We start from the raw sequence: 12,830 nt of genomic DNA on the forward strand, positions 1-12,830 counted from the left end.
GCTGTCATAATGGTCAGTAAATAAATCGATTTCTAACTTTATTCTTTTTTGTCTGTTTAATTTGTGAAAGAAAGTCTCAGACACAGTCTTTGTATTCTTGCTTACTTATGATTCTCTGAGATTCTGATTCTCTGAAGTCTGTATGTGTTGCAGGAAGTCAAGTAAAAGGCTACAAAGTAGACTTATCCGCTGCAAAATCCCAAACGTTCAAGGGTGAGAAAGGTCAGCGTCTGTGAATCATCTCATTGCGTGTACCTGCGCTGAATGTACGTGGAAGATTAATTCAGTTAAAGTAAAGGAATAGAACAGCACAAGTAGTTGCTGTTCCAGCAGGAGTGGTGAAAGATGAGGAACTGTACAGTTTGCTGACCCACTTAAAGGGATAGTTCACCCAAAAATGAAAATTCACTCGTTATCCACTCACCACTATGCCAATGGATGGGTCGGTGAAGTAGTCTGAGTAGTTTGAGTCCACAAAACACTTTTGGAGTTTCAGGGGTGAGCAGTGTTGCAGCCAAATCGAGTACAATTGAAGTAAATGTGTTTGTATGGAGAAGAATCTGGGCGCAGCACCTGGTTTTTCAAAGTACAGTCTACATTGTTCATCCCACAAGGTCTGGATTTAACACAGCTTTGTTTTTAGTCATGTTCTGGTTGTAAGCTTCTGACAGTTTGTGAAATCATTTCTTGGTCTTTGTCTTGATGGTGGCCTCTGCAATGCTTCATAAAATGACAATTTTGAGGTTTGCACAGTCTGGACAGAGGGGAAATTTCCCTGCAGAATTTCTGACTTGATAACTTTCTCTCTCCAATCATAAAATAAATTCGAGCACAATTTCTGGGGACTATTTCCAGTGGAGGATTAGTATGGGAAATCACAGATGTCTATATAATGTTACATCACTCTAACATTATCACAACCTCCTCCTCCATCGCCATGTTTGTTGTCAGAAACTCTTGATGCTGCACTCCCCTTGAGGATGCATTGCTCAGCAACCATGCTAACATAAAGGACAGATGGAAGTATGTGGGCAGTGACGGTTACATCATTTGAAATGGACGTATCGAATGTAGAGGCAGCATAACTGAGCTTTAAGGGAAATATACAAAACCTGCATGGTGTGTTTCCCACAGTCGAGCTCTGTGGCACAGATGGCTGCACACACTGATTCATTGTTGGTTTTGTTGTTTTCATGATATCGGTTGATGAAAAGGAAAATAAAAATATACCAGCTTGTCCTTTAACTTTAAAAAATAGTACTGCACATGTGGCGTGGTGTTTCATTCTAAAGCACAATAAACTGCCCCCACAACAGTGTGGATTTAAAGTGAGGCCAAGGACAAATAATACTTTAAAGAGTGTATAAAAAATGGTCTTTCTGAACGACTTTCATCTGTGCTGTTGGGCTTCTCCATGCTGCCTCCATTTGTATCCCACTCATCTGACCAAAAACCATAATCATTGCTGTCTCTGCTACCCACTTACTGATATCTCATTACCCCTTATTTTTATGTTCTTGCCTCTGTCGCCGTGGCTCTGTCATGTTGGCCATCATGTACATTATCAGACAAATGATTGTGTCTTGTTTACTGTGGTTTTGTCATATTTGGTTCTTGTATCATTTTGCATTTTCTCCATGAAGGTGCTGTATATTGTTTTATTTGATTCACTGTCTGCCTGTGTAAATTGTGTTTTGACAGTTCGCCCAGGAAACGTGCCGTACCCAAACGAAACAGCCCTTGCCGCCACTTTCTTCTTACCCGGGGGCACTTAGAGCCCACTTATAGCACATTTACTGTAATTTAACTGTAGCTAAAAGGCATGATTGGAACCATTATTATGATGATATCTCTATAGCTCAAAGGCTATGCACAACAGGCACAACAACCGCAGCCGCTTGTCAGAGTGAAATAGTAGACAGTCTGCTTTATTATCCTTTTCAGCGGTCTCATAAAGCATCATGAAATGAGCGCAAAGTTTGAAATACTGCCTGTGTGCTTCTGACACAATTTATGTGAACATTGTGTTCCTCCGCCAGTAACTGCGCCGTGACACAGGCTCGAACGGACGAAACAAGTATCGAGCCACAGGGCTGAGATTTGCCAAACCCCATGGTTGTGATCTATACAAACAGCTGTAGTGTTTACACATCACATAACATCTTTTCCCTCTTTTAAAAAGTCTGTGATATTCCCTTTGGAGACTTTTGAGCTAATTGGAATAATGAGACATTTTCGCCGTCTGAATGTAGATTTAAAAATGATTTGAAAAGTGGATCCAAACACGAATCAATGGCACCGTGGGCAAGAGATGCAGAGCTTCCATGTCTCCCACTGTCTGCATCAATAAAAACAGAGGGAAAGCAAAGAAATGGGAAGAAGAAAGGAAGGGAGGGACTTCCACTCCACATACAGAGTCCAGCAGCTGCAAGAGAGCTGCCAGGGATATTTTCTTTTGCTCAAGAGCAAAGGAAGATAATCCTGTCTCATGTCCACCTCAAGTGTATTACCTTTGACTGAAGTCACCGGGAATCAGAAGCAGCAACAAACAATAAGAAAACTTGCTTATAGTCCGTAAAGATGATGATCAATGACCAGGTCACTTATGATACTACACGTATGATTAATCACAAAAACAACAATCTCATTGATTCTGCTGATTGGGTTTGACGGGAAGTGTGATTGCAGTAAACTACCATGCAAAGTTTAATAAATAAAGTAATAGTCATCTGTAGCTATGTTAGCTACTAATGTGATCTACAGATGTCAATAACAATGCATATCATCTGAATAAGATGATTGACCTGTGCATATTTTGGTAGGATGATGAGGGGACACAAACATGACTGATGTTGCAACACCTATCCATCCATCAATCCATTTATTTGATTTTCCAGGCTCGGATCACAGAAGTAACCGGCTATGCAGGGCATACAAAATGCACAGCTTCTCTTTCCAGCTCCTCCTGGCGATCTCCAGGTTCACAGGCCAGATGGGATTTGTAGTCCCTTCAGCAAGTTCTGGGTCAACTCCAGGGTTCCCCCTTTAGGTTGGGCATGTCCTGTAAACATCCAACTAAACCCCACCGAACCCCATCTCAGCTATCCCCTTTCAATGTGAAGGAGCAGTTGTACTCTGAGCTCCCTCTGGATGTCTTAACTCCTCACTCTTAGCCTGAGCTGACCCACCCACATAGAAAACTCATTTTGACCTCTTGTATCCGCGATCTTGTTCTTTCGGTCTCTACCCACAGCTTGTGACTATAGGTGAGAGCTGGAACAAAGATCGACTGGACAACATCGAAAGCTTTGTCTTGCGGCTCAGCTCCTTCTCTCACCACTAGCATCTGGTACCACACCTGCATTACTGCTGACGCTGCACCGACTCACCTGTCCATCCTGGGCCCCATCGTCCCCTCAATCGTGAAAAGAAGACCCAAAGACACTTTAAAGTCATTCAATGGGTGCAGGAGTTGTCCCCAACACGGACAGAGCAATCCACCGATAACCATGGCCTCAGACTTGGAGGTACTGAATTTCATCCAGACCGCTGCACTTGGCCACAAACCACCCGAAGGTACACTGGAGGTCATGGCCTGATGAAGCCAACAGACCCACATCATGTGCAAAAGCAGAAAAGCAGATGCTTGAAAACATTCTGAATTAATTTCAATTGCAGTGGTAATGAGGTCATGCAGCCTCTGAACATCCTCCATGTTTTTCTTCACATTGTAGCCAATGTTGATTTGTTGAATTAGATTTTCTGTCAGTTTGATCTTTCCAGATGACAAATCTTAAAATTCCTCTGTCTACAGGGCCTGGTTATAACGCTGGTGCATGAAACACAACATCCATTTAATACTAATGATGTGCTGGGGTCCATATGAAGTGTGAATTTCCTCAGACTCCTAAACCCCTTAAAATACCCTGAGGTAATACAGATGACTTGTCCTCAGTGTCCTCGTGACTCAGTCCTGAAACTTTAGGGCTAATCATATCTGACACAGCTGCTTCCAGTCTGGGCTTCTGAAGATAGGGGAGCAGCATTTAATTTGTGCTATCAATAAATATAGTTATATATTTCTGCAGAAAAAGAATGTGTGAGACATATAGGTAATCTTTATTGTTTTGGTATATTTTGGTTGAACTGGTTTCAGTTGGTAGTGGCGAGTGGTAGCTAGATAAGGATTTGTTTCAGATTAGGATATAACATCACATTATCACACATATCTAAGATAAAACATTAAACAAAAACAACAACCTTACATTACAAGTGTAAATCCTGCAATTAAAATCTGGGTACAGAAGCAGAAGCATTTGTATACTCAGGGGTCATTCTATAATAAGTAATAAGGATTTTTGACTCTGTCATTCTACTACATATTAAATTATGGTCTGTATTTAAATTCTCTATTCATAAAGCAGTTTTAGTCTTGATGGTCACTTAAAGTGCTTCACAGTACAGTTTCCCACCCATTCACACACACACAGCATGTCATATACAGAGCATCTATGTGCAGCAGTTTCTGTAACATTGTGAAATAGGATGTTTTTCAATATATTTTTTTCAGATCTAGTGAATTTTAAATGTGGTTTCATAATGGGCCTCGGTGGAGGTGTTCGCTCTGTTGAGTGACCTTCCAGTGTTATAATGTACTGTTGGGGATTTCCCTCTACAACAGTACATGCAAAATAATCTTTTTTTAGATTCATACTTTGCTTTTTTCTTACTTTTGTGCTTGTATTTCTATTTGAAACATTTTCAGAGTGAGCAAGTGAACTTTATCCACAAATGTTCAAAATAAATAAATATTGTTCAAAACATTTTCGTGAATTGCTGCAATATTCAGGCTTTCACCATAAATAGCTCAGTCACAATCAGATCTTCTGCAAATAACATCTTCAGTGTTTTACCTTATGTTTCATAACTATAACATGAAGAGCAGAATCTGACTGGTCATCGGTGTTTACCATGTGGTGGAAAAAAGTGCATTAACTCATATAAACCTGTCTGCTCTTGATTTAAACCAGGTCCTCGGCTCAGTGGCTGAGGAACTCTACTTGACTAACCACCAGTTAGTCCCTGAATCGATCTTTATTCAGTCACTGCTCCTCCCTGTGTGCTGCTCTAACGAAGGAAGTGAGCCCCCTCTGATTCCTGAAGGTCAAACTGGATAAAAGCAGCAGCAGCAGCCCTGAACACAAGGAGCTCCGCGCACTGTGGAAACAACCACGCACGACAACTTGGTCTAATTTCCACAGCACTGACACACAATGTAAAGAGCCAGACTGGCCGCGGCGCTGCTGATAGGCTACTTTGTTGCCGTGAAAGCTAAACACCTCTAAGCGCACACTAATCCGCGGTGGGTCCTTAATCTCCTGCGGACAACACGGCACACACCGGGGACCGTGCCAAAGTGGCTCTTTTATGCGCAATCATCTCTTCCGTCGTGTGTCTCTTTGCGTAAAGGCGCCATCGTTGTGGCTGACCTGCCTGATTCCTCTCCCCCACCTCCTCCCCTGCTGCCTCTCCTCCTCCTCCTCCGTGATAACACACTTCACAGACTTTGTGTGTCCGACGCTCCATTGCGGTTTGCGCAGAGACTTCGCGCCCTGCTTCTCCACCTGCTCGGTCCTGTGGATACACAAACAACTCTTGAATTATTGAGAAGAAAATAAACTTTGGATGTACTATTTTATTGTTCCTATTTTGCTTACTTTCGTGTGCGGAGCCGAAGAGGAGGAGAAAACACGATTTGACGGGACATATTGTGTTTTCACTGACAAGTGCTGCTGCGCCGCGGGGAGAGCTCTGTAAAGCGCCTGTGCCATACAGCAACACTCTGCGAGTGAGAATCCGCCTGGAAATATAGGCTATACCCACACAGCACTGAGCTGTAGTTATTTTTACTTGAAGGGAAAGCTGCAGATTTGCTGCGAAGCCTTGTCGTCGCAGTAAAAAGCGCAGGAGAGGAAAAAAAATAATACAACAAATTGTCGGGGAGAAGGAGAAGTGCGGGAGAAGAGGCGATATATGCGGCAGCTGCTTCTGCGCTTGGTCTCCTGGATTTAGTGGATGAATGGGAAGGGAGCGGCTGTCGCCTTGAACCGGGGATTCAGAATATACTGTACAGAGCCCGCGGTGCCGCACAATGGATACCGGTCCGTCTCTGAAGGTAAGCAATCAGCCGAAGTGTGCGATATGTGCAAGAGCTGTGACTGCCGTCCACTCCTCACAGATGAGAGGCGCAGTTCTTAGTTTATTCGTCTATTTATGTGGTGCTTCTTCGGGTTTGCTGCAAGATCCTAACGCACGGGTTTGGATGTAAACGTTTAAATGTTGTTTCTCAGGTTTCACAAGCTGTGGATGTGAAGAAGCTACAATGGGAGGCAGTGTGTCGATGGGCTGAAGGGGTGGCTCACAGTCCCGCACGATCACAGGTCTATCCACAGAAAGTAACCTGTGTAGTGCACCTTGGCATTTCTGTTGTCTTTACGCATCTCTATGGTTTTTCAGTGGTCGCATATGTGGGAAATGAAATGTTACTGGTGCTGTGCGCGGAAACCAAGAAAGCTGAAAGGTTGGATAGTTGTGCCATACGCATACTAATCCAGAGCGTGCATTAGGATTGCGCGTGTTGTGGGTCTGCCGACGCGTGTGTTGTCTAATGTGTATGAGTGTCTGTGTGTGTTTTCTGTAAGATAGAGATACAGAAGGATGGAAGGGAGGATGAGCCTCGTCTTTCCAAAATGTTCCCCTGCGATTACAGAAGGCTCAGACGTTTATTAAACTCCCATTAAGTTGCACGGATGGACCGCTGCGTGCGTGTGTTTGCGCGTATGTGCGTGACAGAGGGGATTATATCACATGTCCTCTCTGCTGATTATTTAATTAAACTCCGCGTCCCTCCATGCCCTGGGAAAATATAGGTTTGCGCGCCTCTGTGTGCGTGTGTGCACGGGCGCGCGCGTGGCTGGCTAAGGAATCGATGTCCGCCATGAGGCACCGCGGGCAGCAGTGTAACGCCACCACCCACTGTAATCACCTCCCTCTTGTGGATTACAAGTGGCAGGATGGCGCTAAGAAATCCGAGTCCGCAGGTAGGACGCGGTGCTGGGTCAGCGAGGACACTTCAGCACCGTGGACAGCGCAAGGGAATCGAACCGCAGCCGGAGGGGAACGGTCCCACTCCCACAATGGGGCTTTGATCGACATTTGCATCGCTGTTATTCTCCTAAAAATCCCTCTGTCCTCAGAGGATGTACTGCTGCACAACCCTGCAGTTTATCAAAGAGACTCAACACTGTTGTTTTCATGAAAACAGAATCATTCTGAGGCAAAATGACTCACTGACAACTGCTGTCTACTGAATGTTAACTGCCACAGCCAACATCATTCATTTCAGTCAACCTCACTGTCCAACAGCAGGTGCTTTTTTATTGATTTACTGTATAGCCCCAAAACACAAATCACACTGGGTTTAACAAGGTGCAACATTCTCTGCCCTTAACCCAAAATATGAGTGAGGAAAAACAAAAACCTTTATCATGGTTCATATGATGAAGTATATTTTATATCCAAGGAATCTTTCTAAAGGAATATTGTGCAAATATGTCTTTAATTCGTATCATTTCTTTGTGACTAGAATGAAACTCTCTCACCTCCATCAAGCCCTCTAATAAAACTACATTAAATTCACCAGAACTAGATTTCCGTGGATCTGGACCAAATTCCACACAATATTATATCAGTTAATCAGTCCCCTGAAGCTGTATGATTTTTTTCACCAAGATCCATAAAATATTCTCTGAGAAACCAATGAAAATGTTGAAACACACCCTATCTCACAATGTTGAAAAAGTCAAAAACAATTACAGGATCTGCCCCCTGATCTGGATCAGTGCCAAAATGAATGGGTTCTCTCTTGGCCCGTGTACCATCGATCCACCAAGTTTCATGGTTATCTATTCAGCTGTGTGTTATCTTGCCTACAAACAATCAAACAAACCCAACAAAACTAGACGAGTGAAAAACACCATCTTGTCGGAGATAATACGAATCCAGAAAATGACAATGAAAACATTGTGACGGTGTCAAAGTGCTCAATAGTGATTATCTGACAATGAATCATCACCTCACCTTTCACCTCTTTACAGAGGGATTCAGTCCATTGCTTAACTGTCCGCTCTGCAACTTCACTCTCAGGGCGGTTTTCTGCTGCAGCGGGAGGCTATTCCCAGAAAGAGAGCTGCAAAAACCTCACCGCCTGCTCAGCACCGAACACCACAGAGACACTGTTAAAGGCCAGTTGGTGAGCACACGTGGAGCGTAGCAGCTAAAGACCCAGACATTTCCCTCAGCAGCAGGTTATGGAGCTAAAAGAGAGAGAACGTTGGACTCTTTACATGTTTTGAGATTTTTAGTGCTGTCACATGCCAGTCGCCCAAAAAAATCTGATTTTGCAGCTTTAATTTAAAGGCCCGGAAACCTTTGCTTTAAAACTTAATGAGTTAAATAATTAATGACTGGGGGCATCCAGTGGCCAAACGGCACAAGCCATGTAACTGCAACATTAATGGTTTGATTCCCTGACTGGAGAACTCCTTATAGTTTCTCCCTACTCTTGTTTCTCTCTCTCTCTAGACTGTTATCAGTAAAATAAAGTGACAAAAATGTAGAAAATTAATAAAATATTTCTGGAATGTTAAATTAAAACAAATTAAAACATTAAGAGTTTAACAGTCAAACTCTCAGCTAATCGGCTCCATCAGTGTATGTTTAGTTAAATCAGCTCTGATTAACATTAACAAAACAACCCACTCACCACATTACATCAGACTATGATTTAAATCTTGCTAAATCGGGATTGGTGCACAGTGTGTTCATATAGGAACGCATCAATCAAAGTAAAAACCTCAATCAGAAAACCTCAAGTCCCGTTCCCTCATTGAGAGGAACACAGTGGAAGCGCTTTCCAAGTCAGAGAAAACTATGATGTCACCAGGGGGCAGGATGATGTCATCAAGGTTATGTCAGCTTTGCTAATTGGGGGGGGTGAAATATTGAGTTGTATTATAGGAAATGTGGGATCTGTGCTTTTGGGGCCTGCTAACAATGCTTAATCGTCCCTTTCAAACTAGATAATCGCGCTATTCTACTCACAGAACAACATGAGCGGGACGTGTTCGAATCACTTTAATTCTGTTTGTATTCAGGTCTTTAGTCTCTCATTGCCAACAGTCACAACACAACACTGTCAACAGTGCTCATCTGATATGTTGATATCACCAGCAGTGTCTGTCAGCGCGTGATGCCAGAATGACGCTGGTGGGTTAATGCTTTCGGGGGAGGCGGCTCGGTGAAAATTGATAGACCTGATTTGACAGATAAGATAACCTGCAATTGAAGGCAAATGCAATTTACGGAAACAGCATATGGATGCTGAGGATGCACTCAGAAGTAGGCCAGTTTTACCTTGGGGAGAAGCTCGACATCCCTCAGAAGGCTCCCGGAGAATGTTAGAAAGTCGTTGTTTTGCAAGGGAAATTATGATAGAGAGAGGTAGGGAGAAATGTGGATGAAACAACTCCTTTTTACTGAAACCTGCACAGACATAATAAAAAGGGGAACAGTTCCTGTTCAGTTCTCTACCACAAGCCACATGGATGGAAGTGGAACATAATTTAGAATTCAGCCATCTCTGCAAAATCACCTCTAAAGCCCTTTTTCCACTGGTCAAAAAACCCAGTTACACCCACTAACATCTGGCTTTTGTCTGCAATGGGAATGGAAACAATCTTCATTCACTTCCAGGTCAAATAAAAGCAGGAAACACCGACTCAGATCGGCAGCGATTGGAATGAGATACCTGGGTGAACGCCATAATTCAGAAAGACAGTGATGAGAGAGTGCCTCAGTTTTTGGTAGGTTTGTGACATGCAACATGGAGCACTGGGGGAAAAAAAACTAACTCCAACCTTTTTCAGGGCTTTACTCGCTCTGAAAGAAACCCAAGTAAAATCAATAATTTAGGTGTAAGTCTGCTGTTTAAAGAAAACTGAATGTTGGTCCCTTTAGTTATCCTTTTTGTTTCCATTCACTTACATCAGAACAAGGTGGACGTGCTACATAACAGATAAACAAATAAATCCACAACAGAAGCTGGGAGGGGCTATCATGCAGTCAGATGCATCGGATCTGTTGCAATATAGAATAACACTCCTTCGGAACAGGGCGCAGCTGCAAGGGATGTTTATGTGCTCCTCCACCTCAAGTTACAGAGGACTGGGAGATATTTCTCCAATGCTCCTGTTGTCATTGTGTTGGTCTTTGGTTTGTGTCCGTGGCCGTCTGCTGGAGTATACAGCCTGTGTGAGGCTGACACTTCAGGCACGTGTTTAGAGAACCAAGCTCTGGAGGAATGGAATCTGTGGTTTTGTTCAATCATTGAGAACTGTAGCTCAATGGAAATTTCATCTTCACATTTGTGCAAAAATACACATTATATGCATCCAGACCACATTCTCAACCTATGCTGCACTTAGTAATAAAACTAAACCATGTTTTTTTTTACCAAGAGATCAACTTCAATCACAAGCAAATATTATACTATATTAAGACTGTGATTTTTATATAGGCCAAACTTATCTTTCTTTAGATATTGATGTGTCATGTTGGACATTTTGCAGCTTTTCTTTTAGTCAAAGTTGGTTTATCATTGAATAGCAGCACAGCTGCAAGGTGTATGCGTATTTTACAAAGGTATTCCAGATGGTGCATTCATGTGCTGTTGGGAAATTTATTGATTTCTGGAAGCACTTCAGGTGTAGCAATTCCTTTTGCATGTTTTCTCTATACTTGTGCAGTGCCAGTTCAAAATGGGCCTGTCGGTAGGCGCTGATTGCCTGGTCTGTGTTAATCCAGCTTGCAGCTTTTTTCAAGAGCATCATCCTAACTGCTTCACGCTCGACACACTCTCGTTTGTTACTGCTGGAGTCTCATTACAGTCCACTGTTCACAATGGAAGATGAAAGTGCTGGTCATAATCACGCCTCACTCTCCTTCTACGTTAGAAGTCAAACGTTTGTCATCCTGTATGATCTCACAGAGCAACATTCCATGTTTTTAAATTCCTGTAGTACACAAATTACACAATTGTGATATCTCAGAATGCTCTTTCAGTTGGATGGTTGTGAGGGGTTTATATATATTATATGCATTTCTGTATATGGAGCCCATAATACAGCAGCCTATCTTGTATGTGTTTTGTCCTTATCGACCACCATACAGGACCATGAACCCACATCTGGGATCGTTTATTTCAGTCAACCGCACCTTGACGTTCACCCTTTAGTTTAGGTGCATTTTAAATAACACACTTCCTATTGTTGATTGTTTAACTCTTCTGTTTAGTACATCTTTCTATTTGAAGATGACCACAATAACCAAATACAACAGCTTTAACTACTGATGAAGACAAAATGTGCATAATTATGTCACTTTCCATCGTAACTTCACTCTACAAGAATAACAAAAAGTGTTGGTAAAAAGTTAGAAACATGTTATTACAATTACCACAAAGGTGTTAGAGCTAAGTTTGACACCAAAAAACATTAGCGTTGTTAAACTCACCATTCTACTCACCAAGAACTATCTCCAACTCTTGTTTTACCTCTATTTTACTACAAATTGGTTTCTATCTAAAGGGATAGTTCACCCAAAAAGTAGAAAGTATATATAGATAATGAGTGCATTTTCATTTTTTGGTGAACTATTTTCTTTTAGTTGGCATGCCAACCAGGTAGCCGTAGTGCAGCCATCCTACCATCCAGTCTAACCTTAAGACGTATCGCTCGTAGGGACAAACAAAAGCCATAATTTACTGTAGGAAACCATATTTAGAATATTACTTTTTAAACTTGTTCTCATTCGTAATTTGTTACAGCTAATCAAAATCAAGACGTTCATGATCTCTGGTAATTTAAAAGTAACTATCCAGTGCTTGCCTCTTAGTCCCAGCAGGGCAGTGCTGGCCTGCAGGAGTATATCACAGTGAGCTGCAGACGCCGAGGGCAGGGCCGTGGCGGAGCCTCCGAGAGAACCATGCTTAGTTTACATAGGCTCCCTTCCTTTGTGAAACACTAGTCGGAACATTAAAATGTCACTGCTGACTGACCAATATGAACGTTGTGACACAGACAGGAGCAGCTACGGATGTGAAACTTGAGAACAGCTCGAGTCATTTGGAGGACATTTTCTGGGACAGTAATTATGGAACCAGTTTGGCCGACAATGTGTCTGAGGCATGACTCAAACTCTTGTTCCTATCACAAGAAGGCACTGTAAACGCATTAGGAAAAAATATACTGTGAGTCAGATTACAAAGGCTAAATTCATCTTGTTTCTCCCTTTATGTTTCCCGTTCTTGCCTTTGTTTGATCTCTAAATTCAATAGGCTTGTGAGCACTGGGAGGCAGCATTCAATTTTGCTGTGACCCTGTTCCTGTCTCCCACAAGAATTCTCTGTTGTTGTTGTTGTTGCTGCACTTTTGAATACAATGGCTGCCGTCATTTAACGGTAAGTTCATTCATCATAGTCAGCAGCTCCAGCCCACTCAGCCATACTGTATTTCAACAAACAACAAACATTTTAAAAGCCTCAGAGTCCAGGCTTTGCAGCAAACAGAACATTCAGTACATACCAGACAGAGTAAAGGGCAGTCTGCAGTTTTAAGTGTCAGGACAGGACAAAAATATACTAATGGGCAAATGTGGCAAAAACAACAACTCTATGGAATCACTGAAAGGAATTTTCTATTTATAAAACTCAT

The 12,830-nt window shown here is 42.4% G+C and overlaps 1 protein-coding gene across 1 annotated transcript in view; it reads left to right on the top strand.

Moving 5' to 3' along the window:
• Positions 1-4,948: 4,948 nt before the first annotated feature.
• Positions 4,949-12,830, top strand: part of LOC109627982 (leucine-rich repeat and fibronectin type-III domain-containing protein 2) — a 137,769-nt gene continuing 129,887 nt past the window's right edge. The window contains exon 1 of the mRNA XM_020084823.2: positions 4,949-6,175. The gene's annotated coding sequence lies outside the window, so the exon portion shown is untranslated. The remainder of the gene's footprint in view (positions 6,176-12,830) is intronic.

This window comes from Paralichthys olivaceus, chromosome 12 (genome assembly GCF_024713975.1).
Source record: "Paralichthys olivaceus isolate ysfri-2021 chromosome 12, ASM2471397v2, whole genome shotgun sequence".
Lineage (NCBI taxonomy): Eukaryota > Metazoa > Chordata > Actinopteri > Pleuronectiformes > Paralichthyidae > Paralichthys > Paralichthys olivaceus.